The sequence below is a fragment of the Salvelinus fontinalis genome, chromosome 26 (genome assembly GCF_029448725.1).
Source record: "Salvelinus fontinalis isolate EN_2023a chromosome 26, ASM2944872v1, whole genome shotgun sequence".
Taxonomy (NCBI): Eukaryota; Metazoa; Chordata; class Actinopteri; order Salmoniformes; family Salmonidae; genus Salvelinus; species Salvelinus fontinalis.
In genome coordinates this window covers 42,328,281-42,352,656 of record NC_074690.1, presented here as the reverse complement: position 1 = coordinate 42,352,656, position 24,376 = coordinate 42,328,281, and the positions used below count along the sequence as shown (strand labels likewise).

The 24,376-nt window shown below is 59.0% G+C and overlaps 1 pseudogene; it reads left to right on the top strand.

Moving 5' to 3' along the window:
- LOC129824502 (pre-mRNA-processing factor 6-like) overlaps window positions 1-24,376 on the top strand; it is a 67,246-nt pseudogene that overhangs the window by 27,542 nt on the left and 15,328 nt on the right.

Genomic DNA, 24,376 nt, shown 5'->3' with positions numbered 1-24,376 from the left:
AGGGGGAGAGGAGGGGGAGAGAAGGCTAGGGAGGCCTACAACCAGGGAGAGAGGAGGGAGAGAGAAGGCTAGGGAGGCCTACAACCAGGGAGAGAGGAGGGGAGAGAAGGCCAGGGAGGTCTACAACCAGGGGGAGAGGAGGGGAGAGAAGGCCAGGGAGGTCTACGACCAGGGGGAGAGGAGGGGGAGAAGGATAGGGAGGTCTACAACCAGGTAGAGAGGAGGGGAGAGAAGGCCAGGGAGGCCTACAACCAGGGGGAGAGTTGGGAGAGAGAAGGCTAGGGAGGACTACAACCAGGGAGAGAGGAGGGGAGAGAAGGCCAGGGAGGCCTACAACCAGGGGGAGAGGAGGGAGAGAGAAACCTAGGGAGGCCTACAACCAGGGGGAGAGGAGGGAGAGAGAAGGCTAGGGAGGTCTACAACCAGGGGGAGAGGAGGGGGAGAGAAGGCTAGGGAGGCCTACAACCAGGGGGAGAGGAGGGAGAGAGAAGGCTAGGGAGGCCTACAACCAGGGAGAGAGGGGAGAGAAGGCCAGGGAGGCCTACAACCAGGGGGAGAGGAGGGAGAGAGAAGGCTAGGGAGGCCTACAACCAGGGAGAGAGGGGAGAGAAGGCCAAGGAGGCCTACAACCAGGGGGAGAGAAGGCTAGGGAGGCCTACAACCAGGGAGAGAGGAGGGAGAGAGAAGGCTAGGGAGGCCTACAACCAGGGGGAGAGGAGGGAGAGAGAAGGCTAGGGAGGTCTACAACCAGGGGGAGAAGAGGGAGAGAGAAGGCTAGGGAGGTCTACAACCAGGGGGAGAGGAGTGGGAGAGAAGGCTAGGGAGGTCTACAACCAGGGAGAGAGGAGGGAGATAGAAAGCTAGGGAGGCCTACAACCAGGGGGAGAGGAGGGAGAGAGAAGGTTAGGGAGGTCTACAACCAGGGGGAGAGGAGGGGGAGAGAAGGCCAGGGAGACCTACAACCAGGGGGAGAGAAGAGAGAAGGCTAGGGAGGCCTACAACCAGGGGAGAGGAGGGAGAGAGAAGGCTAGGGAGGTCTACAACCAGGGGGAGAGGAGGGGGAGAGAAGGCTAGGGAGGCCTACAACCAGGGGGAGAGGAGGGAGAGAGAAGGCTAGGGAGGCCTACAACCAGGGGGAGAGGAGGGAGAGAGAAGGCTAGGGAGGTCTACAAACAGGGGGAGAGGAGGGGGAGAGAAGGCTAGGGAGGCCTACAACCAGGGGGAGAGGAGGGGGAGAGAAGGCTAGGGAGGCCTACAACCAGGGGGAGAGGAGGCTATGGAGGCCTACAACCAGGGGGAGAGGAGGGGGAGAGAAGGCTAGGGAGGCCTACAACCAGGGAGAGAGGAGGGAGAGAGAAGGCTAGGGAGGCCTACAACCAGGGAGAGAGGAGGGGAGAGAAGGCCAGGGAGGCCTACAACCAGGGGAAGAGGAGGGGAGAGGAGGCCAGGGAGGTCTACAACCAGGGGGAGAGGAGGGGGAGAAGGATAGGGAGGTCTACAACCAGGTAGAGAGGAGGGGAGAGAAAGCCAGGGAGGCCTACAACCAGGGGGAGAGTTGGGAGAGAGAGGGCTAGGGAGGACTACAACCAGGGAGAGAGGAGGGGAGAGAAGGCCAGGGAGGCCTACAACCAGGGGGAGAGGAGGGAGAGAGAATGCTAGGGAGGTTACAACCAGGGAGAGAGGAGGGGGAGAGAAGGCTAGGGAGGCCTACAACCAGGGGGAGAGAATAATAGGGAGGCCTACAACCAGGGCGAGAGGAGGGAGAGAGAAGGCTAGGGAGGCCTACAACCAGGGAGAGAGGAGGGAGAGAGAAGGCTAGGGAGGTCTACAACCAGGGGGAGAAGAGGGAGAGAGAAGGCTAGGGAGGTCTACAACCAGGGGGAGAGGAGTGGGAGAGAAGGCTAGGGAGGTCTACAACCAGGGAGAGAGGAGGGAGATAGAAAGCTAGGGAGGCCTACAACCAGGGGGAGAGGAGGGAGAGAGAAGGTTAGGGAGGTCTACAACCAGGGGGAGAGGAGGGAGAGAGAAGGCTAGGGAGGTCTACAACCAGGGGGAGAGGAGGGGGAGAGAAGGCTAGGGAGGCCTACAACCAGGGGGAGAGGAGGGGGAGAGAAGGCTAGGGAGGCCTACAACCAGGGGGAGAGGAGGCTATGGAGGCCTACAACCAGGGGGAGAGGAGGGGGAGAGAAGGCTAGGGAGGCCTACAACCAGGGAGAGAGGAGGGAGAGAGAAGGCTAGGGAGGCCTACAACCAGGGAGAGAGGAGGGGAGAGAAGGCCAGGGAGGCCTAAACCAGGGGGAGAGGAGGGGAGAGAAGGCCAGGGAGGTCTACAACCAGGGGAGAGGAGGGGGAGAAGGATAGGGAGGTCTACAACCAGGAAGAGAGGAGGGGAGAGAAGGCCAGGGAGGCCTACAACCAGGGGGAGAGTTGGGAGAGAGAAGGCTAGGGAGGACTACAACCAGGGAGAGAGGAGGGGAGAGAAGGCCAGGGAGGCCTACAACCAGGGGGAGAGGAGGGAGAGAGAAGGCTAGGGAGGTTACAACCAGGGAGAGAGGAGGGGGAGAGAAGGCTAGGGAGGCCTACAACCAGGGGGAGAGAAGTTTAGGGAGGCCTACAACCAGGGCGAGAGGAGGGAGAGAGAAGGCTAGGGAGGTATACAACCAGGGAGAGAGGAGGGACAGAGAAGGCTAGGAAGGTCTACAACCAGGGAGAGAGGAGGGAGAGAGAAGGCTAGGGAGGCCTACAACCAGGGAGAGAGGAGGTAGAGAGAAGGCTAGGGAGGTCTACAACCAGGGAGAGAGGAGGGAGAGAGAAGGCTAGGGAGGCCTACAACCAGGAAGAGAAGAGGGAGAGAGAAGGCTAGGGAGGCCTACAACCAGGGAGAGAGGAGGGAGAGAGAAGGCTAGGTAGGTCTACAACCAGGTGGAGAGAAGGCTAGGGAGGTCTACAACCAGGGGGAGAGGAGGGGGAGTGAAGGCTAGGGAGGTCTACAACCAGGGGGAGAGGAGGGAGAGAGAAGGCTAGGGAGGCCTACAACCAGGGGGAGAGGAGGGGGAGAGAAGGCTAGGGAGGTCTACAACCAGGGAGAGAGGAGGGGGAGAGAAGGCTAGGGAGGTCTACAACGAGGGGGAGAGGAGGGAGAGAGAAGGCTAGGGAGGCCTACAACCAGGGGGAGAGGAGGGAGAGAGAAGGCTAGGGAGGTCTACAACCAGGGGGAGAGGAGGGGGAGAGAAGGCTAGGGAGTTCTACAACCAGGGAGAGAGGAGTGAGAGAGAAGGCTAGGGAGGCCTACAACCAGGTGGAGAGAAGGCTAGGGAGGCCTACAACAGGGAGAGAGGAGGGAGAGAGAAGGCTAGGGAAGTCTACAACCAGGCGGAGAGAACGCTAGGGAGGTCTATAATCAGGGAGACAGGAGGGAGAGAGAAGGCTAGGGAGGCCTACAACCAGGTTGAGATGAGGGAGAGAGAAGGCTTGGGAGGTCTACAACCAGGGAGAGAGAAGGCTAGGGAGGTCTACAACCAGGTGGAGAGAAGGCTAGGGAGGCCTACAACCAGGGAGAGAGAAGGCTAGGGAGGTCTACAACCAGGGAGAGAGGAGGGAGAGAGAAGGCTAGGGAGGTCTACAACCAGGTGGAGAGAGAAGGCTAGGGAGGCCTACAACCAGGGAGAGAGGAGGGAGAGAGAAGGCTAGGGAGACCTACAACCAGGGAGAGAAGAGGGAGAGAGAAGGCTAGGGAGGCCTACAACCAGGGAGAGAGGAGGGAGAGAGAAGGCTAGGTAGGTCTACAACCAGGTGGAGAGAAGGCTAGGGAGGTCTACAACCAGGGGGAGAGGAGGGGGAGTGAAGGCTAGGGAGGTCTACAACCAGGGGGAGAGGAGGGAGAGAGAAGGCTAGGGAGGCCTACAACCAGGGGGAGAGGAGGGGGAGAGAAGGCTAGGGAGGTCTACAACCAGGGAGAGAGGAGGGGGAGAGAAGGCTAGGGAGGTCTACAACCAGGGGGAGAGGAGGGAGAGAGAAGGCTAGGGAGGCCTACAACCAGGGGGAGAGGAGGGAGAGAGAAGGCTAGGGAGGTCTACAACCAGGGGGAGAGGAGGGGGAGAGAAGGCTAGGGAGGTCTACACCCAGGGGGAGAGGAGGGGGAGAGAAGGCTAGGGAGGCCTACAACCAGGGGGAGAGGAGGGAGAGAGAAGGCTAGGGAGGCCTACAACCAGGGAGAGAGGGGAGAGAAGGCCAGGGAGGCCTACAACCAGGGGGAGAGAAGGCTAGGGAGGCCTACAACAAGGGAGAGAGGAGGGAGAGAGAAGGCTAGGGAGGCCTACAACCAGGGGGAGAGGAGGGGAGAGTAGGCCAGGGAGACCTACAACCAGGGGTTTAGGAGGGAGAGAGAAGGCTAGGGAGGCCTACAACCAGGGGGAGAGGAGGGAGAGAGAAGGCTAGGGAGGTCTACAACCAGGGGGAGAGGAGGGGGAGAGAAGGCTAGGGAGTTCTACAACCAGGGGGAGAGGAGGGGAGAGAAGGCTAGGGAGGCCTACAACCAAGGGGAGTGGAGGCTATGGAGGCCTACAACCAGGGAGAGAGGAGGGGAGAGAAGGCCAGGGAGGCCTACAACCAGGGGGAGAGGAGGGAGAGAGAAAGCTAGGGAGGCCTACAACCAGGGGGAGAGGAGGGAGAGAGAAGGTTAGGGAGGTCTACAACCAGGGGGAGAGGAGGGGGAGAGAAGGCCAGGGAGACCTACAACCAGGGGGAGAGGAGGGAGAGAGAAGGCTAGGGAGGCCTACAACCAGGGGGAGAGGAGGGAGAGAGAAGGCTAGGGAGGCCTACAACCAGGGGGAGAGGAGGGAGAGAGAAGGCTAGGGAGGTCTACAACCAGGGGGAGAGGAGGGGGAGAGAAGGCTAGGGAGTTCTACAACCAGGGGGAGAGGAGGGGAGAGAAGGCTAGGGAGGCCTACAACCAGGGGGAGTGGAGGCTATGGAGGCCTACAACCAGGGAGAGAGGAGGGGAGAGAAGGCCAGGGAGGCCTACAACCAGGGGGAGAGGAGGGAGAGAGAAAGCTAGGGAGGCCTACAACCAGGGGGAGAGGAGGGAGAGAGAAGGTTAGGGAGGTCTACAACCAGGGGGAGAGGAGGGGGAGAGAAGGCCAGGGAGACCTACAACCAGGGGGAGAGGAGGGAGAGAGAAGGCTAGGGAGGCCTACAACCAGGGGGAGAGGAGGGAGAGAGAAGGCTAGGGAGGTCTACAACCAGGGGGAGAGGAGGGGGAGAGAAGGCTAGGGAGGCCTACAACCAGGGGGAGAGGAGGGGGAGAGAAGGCTATGGAGGCCTACAACCAGGGGGAGTGCAGGCTATGGAGGCCTACAACCAGGGGGAGAAGAGGGGGAGAGAAGGCCAGGGAGGCCTACAACCAGGGAGAGAGGAGGGGAGAGAAGGCCATGGAGGTCTACAACCAGGGGGAGAGGAGGGGGAGAAGGATAGGGAGGTCTACAACCAGGGGGAGAGGAGGGGAGAGAAGGCCAGGGAGGACTACAACCAGGGGGAGAGTTGGGAGAGAGAAGGCTAGGGAGGACTACAACCAGGGAGAGAGGAGGGGAGAGAAGGCTATGGAGGCCTACAACCAGGGGGAGTGGAGGCTATGGAGGCCTACAACCAGGGGGAGAAGAGGGGGAGAGAAGGCCAGGGAGGCCTACAACCAGGGAGAGAGGAGGGGAGAGAAGGCCATGGAGGTCTACAACCAGGGGGAGAGGAGGGGGAGAAGGATAGGGAGGTCTACAACCAGGTAGAGAGGAGGGGAGAGAAGGCCAGGGAGGACTACAACCAGGGGGAGAGTTGGGAGAGAGAAGGCTAGGGAGGACTACAACCAGGGAGAGAGGAGGGGAGAGAAGGCCAGGGAGGCCTACACCCAGGGGGAGAGGAGGGAGAGAGAAGGCTAGGGAGGTTACAACCAGGGGGAGAGGAGGGGAGAGTAGGCCAGGGAGACCTACAACCATGGGTTTAGGAGGGAGAGAGAAGGCTAGGGAGGCCTACAACCAGGGGGAGAGGAGGGAGAGAGAAGGCTAGGGAGGTCTACAACCAGGTGGAGAGAAGGCTAGGGAGGTCTACAACCAGGGGGAGATGAGGGGGAGAGAAGGCTAGGGAGGTCTACAACCAGGGGGAGAGGAGGGAGAGAGAAGGCTAGGGAGGCCTACAACCAGGGGGAGAGGAGGGGGAGAGAAGGCTAGGGAGGTCTACAACCAGGGAGAGAGGAGGGGGAGAGAAGGCTAGGGAGGTCTACAACCAGGGGGAGAGGAGGAGGAGAGAAGGCTAGGGAGGCCTACATCCAGGGGGAGAGGAGGGAGAGAGAAGGCTAAGGAGGTCTCCAACCATGGGGTGAGGAAGGGGAGAGAAGGCTAGGGAGGTCTACAACCAGGGAGAGAGGAGGGGGAGAGAAGGCTAGGGAGGCCTACAACCAGGGGGTGAGGAGGGAGAGAGAAGGCTAGGGAGGCCTACAACCAGGGAGAGAGGGGAGAGAAGGCCAGGGAGGCCTACAACCAGGGGGAGAGAAGGCTAGGGAGGCCTACAACCAGGGAGTGAGGAGGGAGAGAGAAGGCTAGGGAGGCCTACAACCAGGGGGAGAGGAGGGAGAGAGAAGGCTAGGGAGGTCTACAACCAGGGGGAGAAGAGGGAGAGAGAAGGCTAGGGAGGTCTACAACCAGGGGGAGAGGAGGGGGAGAGAAGGCTAGGGAGGTCTACAACCAGGGGGAGAGGAGGGAGAGAGAAAGCTAGGGAGGCCTACAACCAGGGGGAGAGGAGGGAGAGAGAAGGTTAGGGAGGTCTACAACCAGGGGGAGAGGAGGGGGAGAGAAGGCCAGGGAGACCTACAACCAGGGGGAGAGGAGGGAGAGAGAAGGCTAGGGAGGCCTACAACCAGGGGGAGAGGAGGGAGAGAGAAGGCTAGGGAGGTCTACAACCAGGGGGAGAGGAGGGGGAGAGAAGGCTATGGAGGCCTACAACCAGGGGGAGTGGAGGCTATGGAGGCCTACAACCAGGGGGAGAAGAGGGGGAGAGAAGGCCAGGGAGGCCTACAACCAGGGAGAGAGGAGGGGAGAGAAGGCCATGGAGGTCTACAACCAGGGGGAGAGGAGGGGGGGAAGGATAGGGAGGTCTACAACCAGGTAGAGAGGAGGGGAGAGAAGGCCAGGGAGGACTACAACCAGGGGGAGAGTTGGGAGAGAGAAGGCTAGGGAGGACTACAACCAGGGAGAGAGGAGGGGAGAGAAGGCCAGGGAGGCCTACAACCAGGGGGAGAGGAGGGAGAGAGAAGGCTAGGGAGGTTACAACCAGGGAGAGAGGAGGGGGAGAGAAGGCTAGGGAGGCCTACAACCAGGGAGAGAGGAGGATGAGAAGGCCAGGGAGGCCTACAACCAGGGGGAGAGGAGGGGAGAGAAGGCCATGGAGGTCTACAACCAGGGGGAGAGGAGGGGGAGAAGGATAGGGAGGTCTACAACCAGGTAGAGAGGAGGGGAGAGAAGGCCAGGGAGGCCTACAACCAGGGGGAGAGTTGGGAGAGAGAAGGCTAGGGAGGACTACAACCAGGGAGAGAGGAGGGGAGAGAAGGCCAGGGAGGCCTACAACCAGGGGGAGAGGAGGGAGAGAGAAGGCTAGGGAGGTTACAACCAGGGAGAGAGGAGGGGGAGAGAAGGCTAGGGAGGCCTACAACCAGGGGGAGAGAAGGCTAGGGAGGCCTACAACCAGGGCGAGAGGAGGGAGAGAGAAGGCTAGGGAGGCCTACAACCAGGGAGAGAGAAGGCCAGGGAGGCCTACAACCAGGTGGAGAGAAGGCCAGGGAGGCCTACAACCAGGTGGAGAGAAGGCTAGGGAGGCCTACAACCAGGGAGAGAGAAGGCCAGGGAGGCCTACAACCAGGCGGAGAGAAGGCCAGGGATGCCTACAACCAAGTGGAGAGAAGGCCAGGGAGGACTACAACCAGGGAGAGAGGAGGGAGAGAGAAGGCTAGGGAGGCCTACAACCAGGGAGAGAGGAGGGGGAGAGAAGGCTATGGAGGCCTACAACCAGGGGGAGAGGAGGGAGAGAGAAGGCTAGGGAGGTCTACAACCAGGGGGAGAGGAGGGGGAGAGAAGGCTAGAGAGGCCTACAACCAGGGGGAGAGAAGGGAGAGAGAAGGCTAGGGAGGCCTACAACCAGGGGGAGAGGAGGGAGAGAGAAGGCTAGGGAGGCCTACAACCAGGGAGAGAGGGGAGAGAAGGCCAGGGAGGCCTACAACCATGGGGAGAGAAGGCTAGGGAGGCCTACAACAAGGGAGAGAGGAGGGAGAGAGAAGGCTAGGGAGGCCTACAACCAGGGGGAGAGGAGGGGAGAGTAGGCCAGGGAGACCTACAACCAGGGGTTTAGGAGGGAGAGAGAAGGCTAGGGAGGCCTACAACCAGGGGGAGAGGAGGGAGAGAGAAGGCTAGGGAGGTCTACAACCAGGGGGAGAGGAGGGGGAGAGAAGGCTAGGGAGTTCTACAACCAGGGGGAGAGGAGGGGAGAGAAGGCTAGGGAGGCCTACAACCAGGGGGAGTGGAGGCTATGGAGGCCTACAACCAGGGAGAGAGGAGGGGAGAGAAGGCCAGGGAGGCCTACAACCAGGGGGAGAGGAGGGAGAGAGAAAGCTAGGGAGGCCTACAACCAGGGGGAGAGGAGGGAGAGAGAAGGTTAGGGAGGTCTACAACCAGGGGGAGAGGAGGGGGAGAGAAGGCCAGGGAGACCTACAACCAGGGGGAGAGGAGGGAGAGAGAAGGCTAGGGAGGCCTACAACCAGGGGGAGAGGAGGGAGAGAGAAGGCTAGGGAGGTCTACAACCAGGGGGAGAGGAGGGGGAGAGAAGGCTAGGGAGGCCTACAACCAGGGGGAGAGGAGGGGGAGAGAAGGCTATGGAGGCCTACAACCAGGGGGAGTGCAGGCTATGGAGGCCTACAACCAGGGGGAGAAGAGGGGGAGAGAAGGCCAGGGAGGCCTACAACCAGGGAGAGAGGAGGGGAGAGAAGGCCATGGAGGTCTACAACCAGGGGGAGAGGAGGGGGAGAAGGATAGGGAGGTCTACAACCAGGGGGAGAGGAGGGGAGAGAAGGCCAGGGAGGACTACAACCAGGGGGAGAGTTGGGAGAGAGAAGGCTAGGGAGGACTACAACCAGGGAGAGAGGAGGGGAGAGAAGGCCAGGGAGGCCTACAACCAGGGGGAGAGGAGGGAGAGAGAAGGCTAGGGAGGTTACAACCAGGGGGAGAGGAGGGGAGAGTAGGCCAGGGAGACCTATAACCAGGGGTTTAGGAGGGAGAGAGAAGGCTAGGGAGGCCTACAACCAGGGGGAGAGGAGGGAGAGAGAAGGCTAGGGAGGTCTACAACCAGGTGGAGAGAAGGCTAGGGAGGTCTACAACCAGGGGGAGATGAGGGGGAGAGAAGGCTAGGGAGGTCTACAACCAGGGGGAGAGGAGGGAGAGAGAAGGCTAGGGAGGCCTACAACCAGGGGGAGAGGAGGGGGAGAGAAGGCTAGGGAGGTCTACAACCAGGGAGAGAGGAGGGGGAGAGAAGGCTAGGGAGGTCTACAACCAGGGGGAGAGGAGGGAGAGAGAAGGCTAGGGAGGCCTACATCCAGGGGGAGAGGAGGGAGAGAGAAGGCTAAGGAGGTCTCCAACCATGGGGTGAGGAAGGGGAGAGAAGGCTAGGGAGGTCTACAACCAGGGAGAGAGGAGGGGGAGAGAAGGCTAGGGAGGCCTACAACCAGGGGAGAGGAGGGAGAGAGAAGGCTAGGGAGGCCTACAACCAGGGAGAGAGGGGGGAGAAGGCCAGGGAGGCCTACAACCAGGGGGAGAGAAGGCTAGGGAGGCCTACAACCAGGGAGTGAGGAGGGAGAGAGAAGGCTAGGGAGGCCTACAACCAGGGGGAGAGGAGGGAGAGAGAAGGCTAGGGAGGTCTACAACCAGGGGGAGAAGAGGGAGAGAGAAGGCTAGGGAGGTCTACAACCAGGGGGAGAGGAGGGGGAGAGAAGGCTAGGGAGGTCTACAACCAGGGGGAGAGGAGGGAGAGAGAAAGCTAGGGAGGCCTACAACCAGGGGGAGAGGAGGGAGAGAGAAGGTTAGGGAGGTCTACAACCAGGGGGAGAGGAGGGGGAGAGAAGGCCAGGGAGACCTACAACCAGGGGGAGAGGAGGGAGAGAGAAGGCTAGGGAGGCCTACAACCAGGGGGAGAGGAGGGAGAGAGAAGGCTAGGGAGGTCTACAACCAGGGGGAGAGGAGGGGGAGAGAAGGCTAGGGAGGCCTACAACCAGGGGGAGAGGAGGGGGAGAGAAGGCTATGGAGGCCTACAACCAGGGGGAGTGGAGGGGAGAGAAGGCCATGGAGGTCTACAACCAGGGGGAGAGGAGGGGGAGAAGGATAGGGAGGTCTACAACCAGGTAGAGAGGAGGGGAGAGAAGGCCAGGGAGGACTACAACCAGGGGGAGAGTTGGGAGAGAGAAGGCTAGGGAGGACTACAACCAGGGAGAGAGGAGGGGAGAGAAGGCCAGGGAGGCCTACAACCAGGGGGAGAGGAGGGAGAGAGAAGGCTAGGGAGGTTACAACCAGGGAGAGAGGAGGGGCTAGAGAAGGCTAGGGAGGCCTACAACCAGGGAGAGAGGAGGGGAGAGAAGGCCAGGGAGGCCTACAACCAGGGGGAGAGGAGGGGAGAGAAGGCCATGGAGGTCTACAACCAGGGGGAGAGGAGGGGGAGAAGGATAGGGAGGTCTACAACCAGGTAGAGAGGAGGGGAGAGAAGGCCAGGGAGGCCTACAACCAGGGGGAGAGTTGGGAGAGAGAAGGCTAGGGAGGACTACAACCAGGGAGAGAGGAGGGGAGAGAAGGCCAGGGAGGCCTACAACCAGGGGGAGAGGAGGGAGAGAGAAGGCTAGGGAGGTTACAACCAGGGAGAGAGGAGGGGGAGAGAAGGCTAGGGAGGCCTACAACCAGGGGGAGAGAAGGCTAGGGAGGCCTACAACCAGGGCGAGAGGAGGGAGAGAGAAGGCTAGGGAGGCCTACAACCAGGGAGAGAGAAGGCCAGGGAGGCCTACAACCAGGTGGAGAGAAGGCCAGGGAGGCCTACAACCAGGTGGAGAGAAGGCTAGGGAGGCCTACAACCAGGGAGAGAGAAGGCCAGGGAGGCCTACAACCAGGCGGAGAGAAGGCCAGGGAGGCCTACAACCAAGTGGAGAGAAGGCCAGGGAGGACTACAACCAGGGAGAGAGGAGGGAGAGAGAAGGCTAGGGAGGCCTACAACCAGGGAGAGAGGAGGGGGAGAGAAGGCTATGGAGGCCTACAACCAGGGGGAGAGGAGGGAGAGAGAAGGCTAGGGAGGTCTACAACCAGGGGGAGAGGAGGGGGAGAGAAGGCCAAAGAGGCCTACAACCAGGGGGAGAGAAGGGAGAGAGAAGGCTAGGGAGGTCTACAACCAGGTGGAGAGAGGAGGGAGAGAGAAGCTAGGGAGGCCTACAACCAGGTGGAGAGAAGACTAGGGAGGCATACAACCAGGTGGCGAGAAGGCCAGGGAGGCCTACAACCAGGTGGAGAGAAGGCCAGGGAGGCCTACAACCAGGTGGAGAGAAGGCCAGGGAGGCCTACAACCAGGTGGAGAGAAGGCCAGGGAGGCCTACAACCAGGTGGAGAGAAGGCTAGGGAGGCCTACAACCAGGGAGAGAGGAGGGAGAGAGAAGGCTAGGGAGGCCTACAACCAGGTGGAGAGAAGGCCAGGGAGGCCTACAACCAGGTGGAGAGAAGGCTAGGGAGGCCTACAACCAGGGAGAGAGGAGGGAGAGAGAAGGATAGGGAGGCCTACAACCAGGGAGAAAGGAGGGGGAGAGAAGGCTAGGGAGGCCTACAACCAGGGGGAGAGGAGGGAAGAGAAGGCTAGGGAGGTCTACAACCAGGGGGAGAGGAGGGAGAGAGAAGGTCAGGGAGGTCTACAACCAGGGGGAGAGGAGGGCGAGAGAAGGCTAGGGGGGCCTACAACCAGGGGGAGAGGAGGGAGAGAGAAGGCTAGGGAGGTCTACAACCAGGGGGAGAGGAGGTAGAGAAGGCTAGTGAGGCCTACAACCAGGGGGAGAGGAGAGGTAGAGAAGGCTAGGGAGGCCTACCACCAGGGGGAGAGGAGGGAGAGAGAAGGCTAGGGAGGCCTACAACCAGGGGGAGAGGAGGGAGAGAGAAGGCTAGGGAGGCCTACAACCAGGGAGAGAGGAGGGAAGAGAAGGCTAGGGAGGTCTACAACCAGGGGGAGAGGAGGGAAGAGAAGGCTAGGGAGGTCTACAACCAGGGGGATAGGAGGGAGAGAGAAGGCTAGGGAGGTCTACAACCAGGTGGAGAGAAAGCTAGGGAGGCCTACAACCAGGGAGAGAGAAGGCCAGGGAGGCCTACAACCAGGTGGAGAGAAGGCCAGGGAGGCCTACAACCAGGTGGAGAGAAGGCCAGGGAGGCCTAAAACCAGGGGGAGAGGAGGGAGAGAGAAGGCTAGGGAGGCCAACAAAGAGGGAGAGAGGATGGGGAGAGAAGGCTAGGGAGGCCTACAACCAGGGGGAGAGGAGGGGGAGAGAAGGCTAGGGAGGCCTACAACCAGGGGGAGAGGAGGCTATGGAGGCCTACAACCAGGGGGAGAGGAGGGGGAGAGAAGGCTAGGGAGGCCTACAACCAGGGAGAGAGGAGGGAGAGAGAAGGCTAGGGAGGCCTACAACCAGGGAGAGAGGAGGGGAGAGAAGGCCAGGGAGGCCTACAACCAGGGGGAGAGGAGGGGAGAGGAGGCCAGGGAGGTCTACAACCAGGGGGAGAGGAGGGGGAGAAGGATAGGGAGGTCTACAACCAGGTAGAGAGGAGGGGAGAGAAAGCCAGGGAGGCCTACAACCAGGGGGAGAGTTGGGAGAGAGAAGGCTAGGGAGGACTACAATCAGGGAGAGAGGAGGGGAGAGAAGGCCAGGGAGGCCTACAACCAGGGGGAGAGGAGGGAGAGAGAAGGCTAGGGAGGTTACAACCAGGGAGAGAGGAGGGGGAGAGAAGGCTAGGGAGGCCTACAACCAGGGGGAGAGAAGGCTAGGGAGGCCTACAACCAGGGCGAGAGGAGGGAGAGAGAACGCTAGGGAGGCCTACAACCAGGGAGAGAGGAGGGAGAGAGAAGGCTAGGGAGGTCTACAACCAGGGGGAGAAGAGGGAGAGAGAAGGCTAGGGAGGTCTACAACCAGGGGGAGAGGAGTGGGAGAGAAGGCTAGGGAGGTCTACAACCAGGGAGAGAGGAGGGAGATAGAAAGCTAGGGAGGCCTACAACCAGGGGGAGAGGAGGGAGAGAGAAGGCTAGGGAGGTCTACAACCAGGGGGAGAGGAGGGGGAGAAAAGGCCAGGGAGACCTACAACCAGGGGGAGAGGAGGGAGAGAGAAGGCTAGGGAGGCCTACAACCAGGGGGAGAGGAGGGAGAGAGAAGGCTAGGGAGGTCTACAACCAGGGAGAGAGGAGGGGAGAGAAGGCCAGGGAGGCCTACAACCAGGGGGAGAGGAGGGTAGAGAAGGCTAGGGAGGTCTACAACCAGGTGGAGAGAAGGCTAGGGAGGTCTACAACCAGGGGGAGATGAGGGGGAGAGAAGGCTAGGGAGGTCTACAACCAGGGGGAGAGGAGGGAGAGAGAAGGCTAGGGAGGCCTACAACCAGGGGGAGAGGAGGGGGAGAGAAGGCTAGGCAGGTCTACAACCAGGGAGAGAGGAGGGGGAGAGAAGGCTAGGGAGGTCTACAACCAGGGGGAGAGGAGGGAGAGAGAAGGCTAAGGAGGTCTACAACCATGGGGTGAGGAAGGGGAGAGAAGGCTAGGGAGGTCTACAACCAGGGAGAGAGGAGGGGGAGAGAAGGCTAGGGAGGCCTACAACCAGGGGGAGAGGAGGGAGAGAGAAGGCTAGGGAGGCCTACAACCAGGGAGAGAGGGGAGAGAAGGCCAGGGAGGCCTACAACCAGGGGGAGAGAAGGATAGGGAGGCCTACAACCAGGGAGAGAGGAGGGAGAGAGAAGGCTAGGGAGGCCTACAACCAGGGGGAGAGGAGGGAGAGAGAAGGCTAGGGAGGTGTACAACCAGGGGGAGAAGAGGGAGAGAGAAGGCTAGGGAGGTCTACAACCAGGGGGAGAGGAGGGGGAGAGAAGGCTAGGGAGGTCTACAACCAGGGGGAGAGGAGGGAGAGAGAAAGCTAGGGAGGCCTACAACCAGGGGGAGAGGAGGGAGAGAGAAGGCTAGGGAGGTTACAACCAGGGAGAGAGGAGGGGGAGAGAAGGCTAGGGAGGCCTACAACCAGGGGGAGAGAAGGCTAGGGAGGCCTACAACCAGGGCGAGAGGAGGGAGAGAGAACGCTAGGGAGGCCTACAACCAGGGAAAGAGGAGGGAGAGAGAAGGCTAGGGAGGTCTACAACCAGGGGGAGAAGAGGGAGAGAGAAGGCTAGGGAGGTCTACAACCAGGGGGAGAGGAGTGGGAGAGAAGGCTAGGGAGGTCTACAACCAGGGAGAGAGGAGGGAAATAGAAAGCTAGGGAGGCCTACAACCAGGGGGAGAGGAGGGAGAGGGAAGGCTAGGGAGGTCTACAACCAGGGGGAGAGGAGGGGGAGAAAAGGCCAGGGAGACCTACAACCAGGGGGAGAGGAGGGAGAGAGAAGGCTAGGGAGGCCTACAACCAGGGGGAGAGGAGGGAGAGAGAAGGCTAGGGAGGTCTACAACCAGGGAGAGAGGAGGGGAGAGAAGGCCAGGGAGGCCTACAACCAGGGGGAGAGGAGGGTAGAGAAGGCTAGGGAGGTCTACAACCAGGTAGAGAGAAGGCTAGGGAGGTCTACAACCAGGGGGAGATGAGGGGGAGAGAAGGCTAGGGAGGTCTACAACCAGGGGGAGAGGAGGGAGAGAGAAGGCTAGGGAGGCCTACAACCAGGGGGAGAGGAGGGGGAGAGAAGGCTAGGCAGGTCTACAACCAGGGAGAGAGGAGGGGGAGAGAAGGCTAGGGAGGTCTACAACCAGGGGGAGAGGAGGGAGAGAGAAGGCTAGGGAGGCCTACATCCAGGGGGAGAGGAGGGAGAGAGAAGGCTAAGGAGGTCTACAACCATGGGGTGAGGAAGGGGAGAGAAGGCTAGGGAGGTCTACAACCAGGGAGAGAGGAGGGGGAGAGAAGGCTAGGGAGGCCTACAACCAGGGGGAGAGGAGGGAGAGAGAAGGCTAGGGAGGCCTACAACCAGGGAGAGAGGGGAGAGAAGGCCAGGGAGGCCTACAACCAGGGGGAGAGAAGGATAGGGAGGCCTACAACCAGGGAGAGAGGAGGGAGAGAGAAGGCTAGGGAGGCCTACAACCAGGGGGAGAGGAGGGAGAGAGAAGGCTAGGGAGGTGTACAACCAGGGGGAGAAGAGGGAGAGAGAAGGCTAGGGAGGTCTACAACCAGGGGGAGAGGAGGGGGAGAGAAGGCTAGGGAGGTCTACAACCAGGGGGAGAGGAGGGAGAGAGAAAGCTAGGGAGGCCTACAACCAGGGGGAGAGGAGGGAGAGAGAAGGTTAGGGAGGTCTACAACCAGGGGGAGAGGAGGGGGAGAGAAGGCCAGGGAGACCTACAACCAGGGGGAGAGGAGGGAGAGAGAAGGCTAGGGAGTTCTACAACCAGGGGGAGAGGAGGGAGAGAGAAGGCTAGGGAGGTCTACAAACAGGGGGAGAGGAGGGGGAGAGAAGGCTAGGGAGGCCTACAACCAGGGGGAGAGGAGGGGGAGAGAAGGCTATGGAGGCCTACAACCAGGGGGAGTGGAGGCTATGGAGGCCTACAACCAGGGGGAGAGGAGGGGGAGAGAAGGCTAGGGAGGCCTACAACCAGGGAGAGAGGTTTGAGAGAGAAGGCTAGGGAGGCCTACAACCAGGGAGATAGGAGGGGAGAGAAGGCCAGGGAGGCCTACAACCAGGGGGAGAGGAGGGGAGAGAAAGCCATGGAGGTCTACAACCAGGGGGAGAGGAGGGGGAGAAGGATAGGGAGGTCTACAACCAGGTAGAGAGGAGGGGAGAGAAGGCCAGGGAGGCCTACAACCAGGGGGAGAGTTGGGAGAGAGAAGGCTAGGGAGGACTACAACCAGGGAGAGAGGAGGGGAGAGAAGGCCAGGGAGGCCTACAACCAGGGGGAGAGGAGGGAGAGAGAAGGCTAGGGAGGTTACAACCAGGGAGAGAGGAGGGGGAGAGAAGGCTAGGGAGGCCTACAACCAGGGGGAGAGAAGGCTAGGGAGGCCTACAACCAGGGCGAGAGGAGGGAGAGAGAAGGCTAGGGAGGCCTACAACCAGGGAGAGAAAAGGCCAGGGAGACCTACAACCAGGTGGAGAGAAGGCCAGGGAGGCCTACAACCAGGTGAAGAGAAGGCTAGGGAGGCCTACAACCAGGGAGAGAGAAGGCCAGGGAGGCCTACAACCAGGCGGAGAGAAGGCCAGGGAGGCCTACAACCAAGTGGAGAGAAGGCCAGGGAGGACTACAACCAGGGAGAGAGGAGGGAGAGAGAAGGCTAGGGAGGCCTACAACCAGGGAGAGAGGAGGGGGAGAGAAGGCTAGGGAGGCCTACAACCAGGGGGAGAGGAGGGAGAGAGAAGGCTAGGGAGGTCTACAACCAGGGGGAGAGGAGGGGGAGAGAAGGCTAGAGAGGCCTACAACCAGGGGGAGAGAAGGGAGAGAGAAGGCTAGGGAGGTCTACAACCAGGTGGAGAGAGGAGGGAGAGAGAAGCTAGGGAGGCCTACAACCAGGTGGAGAGAAGACTAGGGAGGCCTACAACCAGGTGGCGAGAAGGCCAGGGAGGCCTACAACCAGGTGGAGAGAAGGCCAGGGAGACCTACAACCAGGTGGAGAGAAGGCCAGGGAGGCCTACAACCAGGTGGAGAGAAGGCCAGGGAGGCCTACAACCAGGTGGAGAGAACGCTAGGGAGGCCTACAACCAGGGAGAGAGGAGGGAGAGAGAAGGCTAGGGAGGCCTACAACCAGGTGGAGAGAAGGCCAGGGAGGCCTACAACCAGGTGGAGAGAAGGCTAGGGAGGCCTACAACCAGGGAGAGAGGAGGGAGAGAGAAGGATAGGGAGGCCTACAACCAGGGAGAGAGGAGGGGAAGAGAAGGCTAGGGAGGCCTACAGCCAGGGGGAGAGGAGGGAGAGAGAAGGCTAGGGAGGTCTACAACCAGGGGGAGAGGAGGGAGAGAGAAGGTCAGGGAGGTCTACAACCAGGGGGAGAGGAGGGAGAGAGAAGGCTAGGGAGGTCTACAACCAGGGGGAGAGGAGGGGAGAGAAGGCTAGGGAGGCCTACAACCAGGGGGAGTGGAGGCTATGGAGGCGTACAACCAGGGGGAGAGGAGGGGGAGAAAAGGCTAGGGAGGCCTACAACCAGGGAGAGAGGAGGGAAAGAGAAGGCTAGGGAGGCCTACAACCAGGGAGAGAGGAGGGGAGAGAAGGCCAGGGAGGCCTACAACCAGGGGGAGAGGAGGGTAGAGAAGGCTAGGGAGGTCTACAACCAGGTGGAGAGAAGACTAGGGAGGTCTACAACCAGGGGGAGATGAGGGGGAGAGAAGGCTAGGGAGGTCTACAACCAGGGGGAGAGGAGGGAGAGAGAAAGCTAGGGAGGCCTACAACCAGGGGGAGAGGAGGGAGAGAGAAGGTTAGGGAGGTCTACAACCAGGGGGAGAGGAGGGGGAGAGAAGGCCAGGGAGACCTACAACCAGGGGGAGAGGAGGGAGAGAGAAGGCTAGGGAGGTCTACAACCAGGGGGAGAAGAGGGAGAGAGAAGGCTAGGGAGGTCTACAACCAGGGGGAGAGGAGGGGGAGAGAAGGCTAGGGAGGTCTACAACCAGGGGGAGAGGAGGGAGAGAGAAAGCTAGGGAGGCCTACAACCAGGGGGAGAGGAGGGAGAGAGAAGGTTAGGGAGGTCTACAACCAGGGGGAGAGGAGGGGGAGAGAAGGCCAGGGAGACCTACAACCAGGGGGAGAGGAGGGAGAGAGAAGGCTAGGGAGTTCTACAACCAGGGGGAGAGGAGGGAGAGAGAAGGCTAGGGAGGTCTACAAACAGGGGGAGAGGAGGGGGAGAGAAGGCTAGGGAGGCCTACAACCAGGGGGAGAGGAGGGGGAGAGAAGGCTATGGAGGCCTACAACCAGGGGGAGTGGAGGCTATGGAGGCCTACAACCAGGGGGAGAGGAGGGGGAGAGAAGGCTAGGGAGGCCTACAACCAGGGAGAGAGGTTTGAGAGAGAAGGCTAGGGAGGCCTACAACCAGGGAGAGAGGAGGGGAGAGAAGGCCAGGTAGGCCTACAACCAGGGGGAGAGGAGGGGAGAGAAGGCCATGGAGGTCTACAACCAGGGGGAGAGGAGGGGGAGAAGGATAGGGAGGTCTACAACCAGGTAGAGAGGAGGGGAGAGAAGGCCAGGGAGGCCTACAACCAGGGGGAGAGTTGGGAGAGAGAAGGCTAGGGAGGACTACAACCAGGGAGAGAGGAGGGGAGAGAAGGCCAGGGAGGCCTACAACCAGGGGGAGAGGAGGGAGAGAGAAGGCTAGGGAGGTTACAACCAGGGAGAGAGGAGGGGGAGAGAAGGCTAGGGAGGCCTACAACCAGGGGGAGAGAAGGCTAGGGAGGCCTACAACCAGGGCGAGAGGAGGGAGAGAGAAGGCTAGGGAGGCCTACAACCAGGGAGAGAAAAGGCCAGGGAGGCCTACAACCAGGTGGAGAGAAGGCCAGGGAGGCCTACAACCAGGTGAAGAGAAGGCTAGGGAGGCCTACAACCAGGGAGAGAGAAGGCCAGGGATGCCTACAACCAGGCGGAGAGAAGGCCAGGGAGGCCTACAACCAAGTGGAGAGAAGGCCAGGGAGGACTACAACCAGGGAGAGAGGAGGGAGAGAGAAGGCTAGGGAGGCCTACAACCAGGGAGAGAGGAGGGGGAGAGAAGGCTAGGGAGGCCTACAACCAGGGGGAGAGGAGGGAGAGAGAAGGCTAGGGAGGTCTACAACCAGGGGGAGAGGAGGGGGAGAGAAGGCTAGAGAGGCCTACAACCAGGGGGAGAGAAGGGAGAGAGAAGGCTAGGGAGGTCTACAACCAGGTGGAGAGAGGTGGGAGAGAGAAGCTAGGGAGGCCTACAACCAGGGAGAGAAAAGGCCAGGGAGGCCTACAACCAGGTGGAGAGAAGGCCAGGGAGGCCTACAACCAGGTGAAGAGAAGGCTAGGGAGGCCTACAACCAGGGAGAGAGAAGGCCAGGGATGCCTACAACCAGGCGGAGAGAAGGCCAGGGAGGCCTACAACCAAGTGGAGAGAAGGCCAGGGAGGACTACAACCAGGGAGAGAGGAGGGAGAGAGAAGGCTAGGGAGGCCTACAACCAGGGAGAGAGGAGGGGGAGAGAAGGCTAGGGAGGCCTACAACCAGGGGGAGAGGAGGGAGAGAGAAGGCTAGGGAGGTCTACAACCAGGGGGAGAGGAGGGGGAGAGAAGGCTAGAGAGGCCTACAACCAGGGGGAGAGAAGGGAGAGAGAAGGCTAGGGAGGTCTACAACCAGGTGGAGAGAGGAGGGAGAGAGAAGCTAGGGAGGCCTACAACCAGGTGGAGAGAAGACTAGGGAGGCCTACAACCAGGTGGCGAGAAGGCCAGGGAGGCCTACAACCAGGTGGAGAGAAGGCCAGGGAGACCTACAACCAGGTGGAGAGAAGGCCAGGGAGGCCTACAACCAGGTGGAGAGAAGGCCAGGGAGGCCTACAACCAGGTGGAGAGAAGGCTAGGGAGGCCTACAACCAGGGAGCGAGGAGGGAGAGAGAAGGCTAGGGAGGCCTACAACCAGGTGGAGAGAAGGCCAGGGAGGCCTACAACCAGGTGGAGAGAAGGCTAGGGAGGCCTACAACCAGGGAGAGAGGAGGGAGAGAGAAGGATAGGGAGGCCTACAACCAGGGAGAGAGGAGGGGAAGAGAAGGCTAGGGAGGCCTACAACCAGGGGGAGAGGAGGGGAGAGAAGGCTAGGGAGGTCTACAACCAGGGGGAGAGGAGGGAGAGAGAAGGTCAGGGAGGTCTACAACCAGGGGGAGAGGAGGGGGAGAGAAGGCTAGGGAGGCCTACAACCAGGGGGAGAGGAGGGAGAGAGAAGGCTAGGGAGGTCTACAACCAGGGGGAGAGGAGGGGAGAGAAGGCTAGGGAGGCCTACAACCAGGGGGAGAGGAGGGGTAGAGAAGGCTAGGGAGGCCTACAACCAGGGGGAGAGGAGGGAGAGAGAAGCCTAGGGAGGCCTACAACCAGGGTGAGAGGAGGGAGAGAGAAGGCTAGGGAGGGCCTACAACCAGGGAGAGAGGAGGGAAGAGAAGGCTAGGGAGGTCTACAACCAGGTGGAGAGAAAGCTAGGGAGGCCTACAACCAGGGAGAGAGAAGGCCAGGGAGGCCTACAACCAGGTGGAGAGAAGGCCAGGGAGGCCTACAACCAGGTGGAGAGAAGGCCAGGGAGGCCTACAACCAGGGAGAGAGGAGGGAGAGAGAAGGCTAGGGAGGCCTACAACCAGGGAGAGAGGATGGGGAGAGAAGGCTAGGGAGGCCTACAACCAGGGGGAGAGGAGGGAGAGAGAAGGCTAGGGAGGTCTACAACCAGGGGGAGAGGAGGGGGAGAGAAGGCTAGAGAGGCCTACAACCAGGGGGAGAGAAGGGAGAGAGAAGGCTAGGGAGGTCTACAACCAGGTGGAGAGAGGAGGGAGAGAGAAGGCTAGGGAGGCCTACAACCAGGTGGAGAGAAGGCTAGGGAGGCCTACAACCAGGTGGCGAGAAGGCCAGGGAGGCCTACAACCAGGTGGAGAGAAGGCCAGGGAGGCCTACAACCAGGTGGAGAGAAGGCCAGGGAGGCCTACAACCAGGTGGAGAGAAGGCTAGGGAGGCCTACAACCAGGGAGAGAGAAGGCCAGGGAGGCCTACAAACAGGTGGAGAGAAGGCCAGGGAGGCCTACAACCAGGTGGAGAGAAGGCTAGGGAGGCCTACAACCAGGGAGAGAGGAGGGAGAGAGAAGGATAGGGAGGCCTACAACCAGGGAGAGAGGAGGGGTAGAGAAGGCTAGGGAGGCCTACAACCAGGGGGAGAGGAGGGAGAGAGAAGGCTAGGGAGGCCTACAACCAGGGGGAGAGGAGGGGGAGAGAAGGCTAGGGAGGCCTACAACCAGGGAGAGAGGAGGGAAGAGAAGGCTAGGGAGGTCTACAACCAGGGGGATAGGAGGGAGAGAGAAGGCTAGGGAGGTCTACAACCAGGGGGAGAGGAGGGAGAGAGAAGGCTAGGGAGGCCTACAACCAGGGAGAGAGGAGGGAGAGAGAAGGCTAGGGAGGTCTACAACCAGGGGGAGAGGAGGGAGAGAGAAGGCTAGGGAGGCCTACAACCAGGGAGAGAGGAGGGAGAGAGAAGGCTAGGGAGGTCTACAACCAGGGGGATAGGAGGGGGAGAGGCTAGGGAGGCCTACAACCAGGGGGAGAGGAGGTTGAGAGAAGGCCAGGGAGGCCTACAACCAGGGGGAGAGGAGGGAGAGAGAAGGCCAGGGAGGCCTACAACCAGGGGGAGAGGAGGGGGCGAGAAGGCTAGGGAGGCCTGCAACCATTGGGAGAGGAGTGGGGTGAGAGGGGGAGAGAAGGCCAGGGATGCCTACTACCAGGGAGGGTTGATGGCAGTGGAGGATCCTCAGAGGAAGGGGAGGACCATTATTTATTTTCTTGTGGAACATCAATAAAGTTATCATTTTTAGATAAAATTATTCTAAATATATTCATGTCAATAAATACTTGATTAAAACACACTGTTATGCAATGAAGGTCTATGGCAGGCTCAACAGCTCTCTCTGGGGTATCACCATGTTGTAACTGGAGGACAGCAAGCTTCCGTCCACCTCTGGGTACATTGACTTCAATACAAAACCTAGGAGGCTCATGGCTCTCACCCCCTTCCATAGACTTACACAGTAATTATGACAACTTCCGGAGGACGTCCTTCAACCTATCAGAGCTCTTGCTGCATGAACTGACATGTTGTCCACCCAATCAAAGGATCAGAGAATGAATCTAGTACTGAAAGCATAAGCTACAGCTAGCTAGCACTACAGTTCGTAAAATGCGGTGAGAGAAAGACAATAGTTGAACAGTTTTGAACAAATTCATTTCTTCAAAAATTAAGGAGAAGCAAGAGAGAGATGGCTATATTTCTTCTTTTTTTCACTTTCACTTTCACTTACTTAGCTAGTAAATGCAGCTAGCTAGTTCAGCCTACTCAAACACACAGCTCAAACAGAGATGGAGGCTATGCCACCTTACTGGCTATGTGTCACGACTTCCGTTCCTCTCCTTGTTCGGGCGGCGTTCGGCGGTCGACGTCACCGGTCTTTTAGCCATCATCGATCCACCTTTCATTTTCCATTTGTTTTGTCTTGTTTTCCCACACACCTGGTTTACATTTGCCTCATTACTTGTCGTGTATTTCACCCTCTGCTCCCCCATGTCTGTGTGTGAAATTTTTTGTTGTAAGTGCTTGTGCACATTTTGACTGGTGCACGACGGGTTTTGTATTTTGTATTTTGTATTTATGGATGCCGTTGGTTTTGATATTTAATGTTTTGCCGTTTTCCCTGACCCAGACTGGACCCTCCCCTTTAGAGTCAGGTTGTTGTGGCAGTAGTCCACACCTTTGAGGGGGGGTCACTGTCACGCCCTAACCTTAGTATTCTTTGTTTTCTTTATTATTTTGGTTAGGTCAGGGTGTGACCTAACTGCCTCCCAATCAGAGGCAGTTGTTTATCGTTGTCTCTGATTGGTATTTAGGTTGCCATTTTCCAGTTTGGTTTGTGGGTTATTGTCTTTGTGATGCTTCATGTCTGCACTCATTGTTTATGGCGGTCACGTTCCTTTTGTTGTTTTGTATTTTCGATTGTTCAGTAAAGCATGCTAAGCAGTTTGTCATTTTTCTCCAAAAACTGTATAAGCGTAATTTCCTGCTTCTAAAGTCTGAAAAACCAAGACAATCAGGGCGAGATACTGGAAGAAAAAAGAGAAGGGAGAAGTGAAATCTATCTCCGAGCTTACAAAGCGAGAACAAAGAAACAAGAGAAGGGAATGGAAATGTAGCCAACGGAATAGAAGACAGACTTTAAAGAGAACAGTTGCAATGGAGACCTACCTATCAGGCAACACAACACCTCAGTCACCAGATGACTTGCAGCCAGATCATGAGTTCAACATGCCTGACCTTAACTTACCTGCCCTGATGCACACCCTGATACCCCTTCCTCATCGTCTGCAACAGGAATGAGAAATCGAATACTTGCTGGAAGAAAAAAGGTTGGAAGCGGTCGCTCAAAACATACAGAGATCTTTGCATGAAAAATGTCAAACTTGATAATGCTTTGCGGAAAGCTGAGAAATACAACAACAAAAAAGGTATGATCGACTGATTAAGAAAATGGAGAGACGAGATTCCTCAAAGACAAAACAGCAAATGAAGGGAACTCCGAAGAACTTGAGAAGGATTTTATTGTTTCAAAATGCCATCATTGTAGAGTTAAAGCAAAAGTATAAAAAAAAATGTGCAGTGCCAAGGACAAACAAGTGGCTTCAAAAATGCTCAGAGGCAACATCCTGAATAAGTATGGCCTGGTCAAAGGGGCAAACAAAGAATTTGGATGTTCAGCAATACCAATGAGGTCAAATGAAAACAGGCCAACAAGTATTCAATACTCCAGGTAAAAGCAGTTTAACCGAATTAGCACTGCCACAGAAGAGAAAATCACTAGATTCTATGAACGTGATGACAACAGTAGAGAAACAACATGGAAAATGGACACCCAGGCTGGGCTGGGTTCGCGCCCAGGCTCTGTCGCAGCCGGCCGCAACCGGGAGGTCCGTGGGGCGACGAACAATTGGCATAGCGTCGTCCGGGTTAGGGAGGGTTTGGCCGGTAGGGATATCCTTGTCTCAGTATGTAAAATGTAATAAAATGTATGCACTCTACTGTAAGTCACTCTGGATAAGAGCTTCTGCTAAATGACTAAAATGTAATGTAAATGTAAACAAGAATTCAGAAATTCAGAAACTTTATCAGAAGTTAGAGGGAATATTCTCAGATGAAAATGTCCTTCTATGAATTCTGTAAAATACATCATTTTTGGGTTGTCATTCCAACAGTCCAGGATAGGGACACATGCCTCTGCAAAACTCACGCCAACCTCCATTTCATGGCGGACAAACTGCAGTATCACAAAGTGATCAGCGGCAACAACATTGAGAACCTTACTGAGTCTTTGTGCTGTGAGAACCTGGAGAAAGAGTGCATGTACACAGAGTGCTCCCTTTGCCAAGCAATGGAGCTTCAAACATCTGTCTTTGATGCTGGTG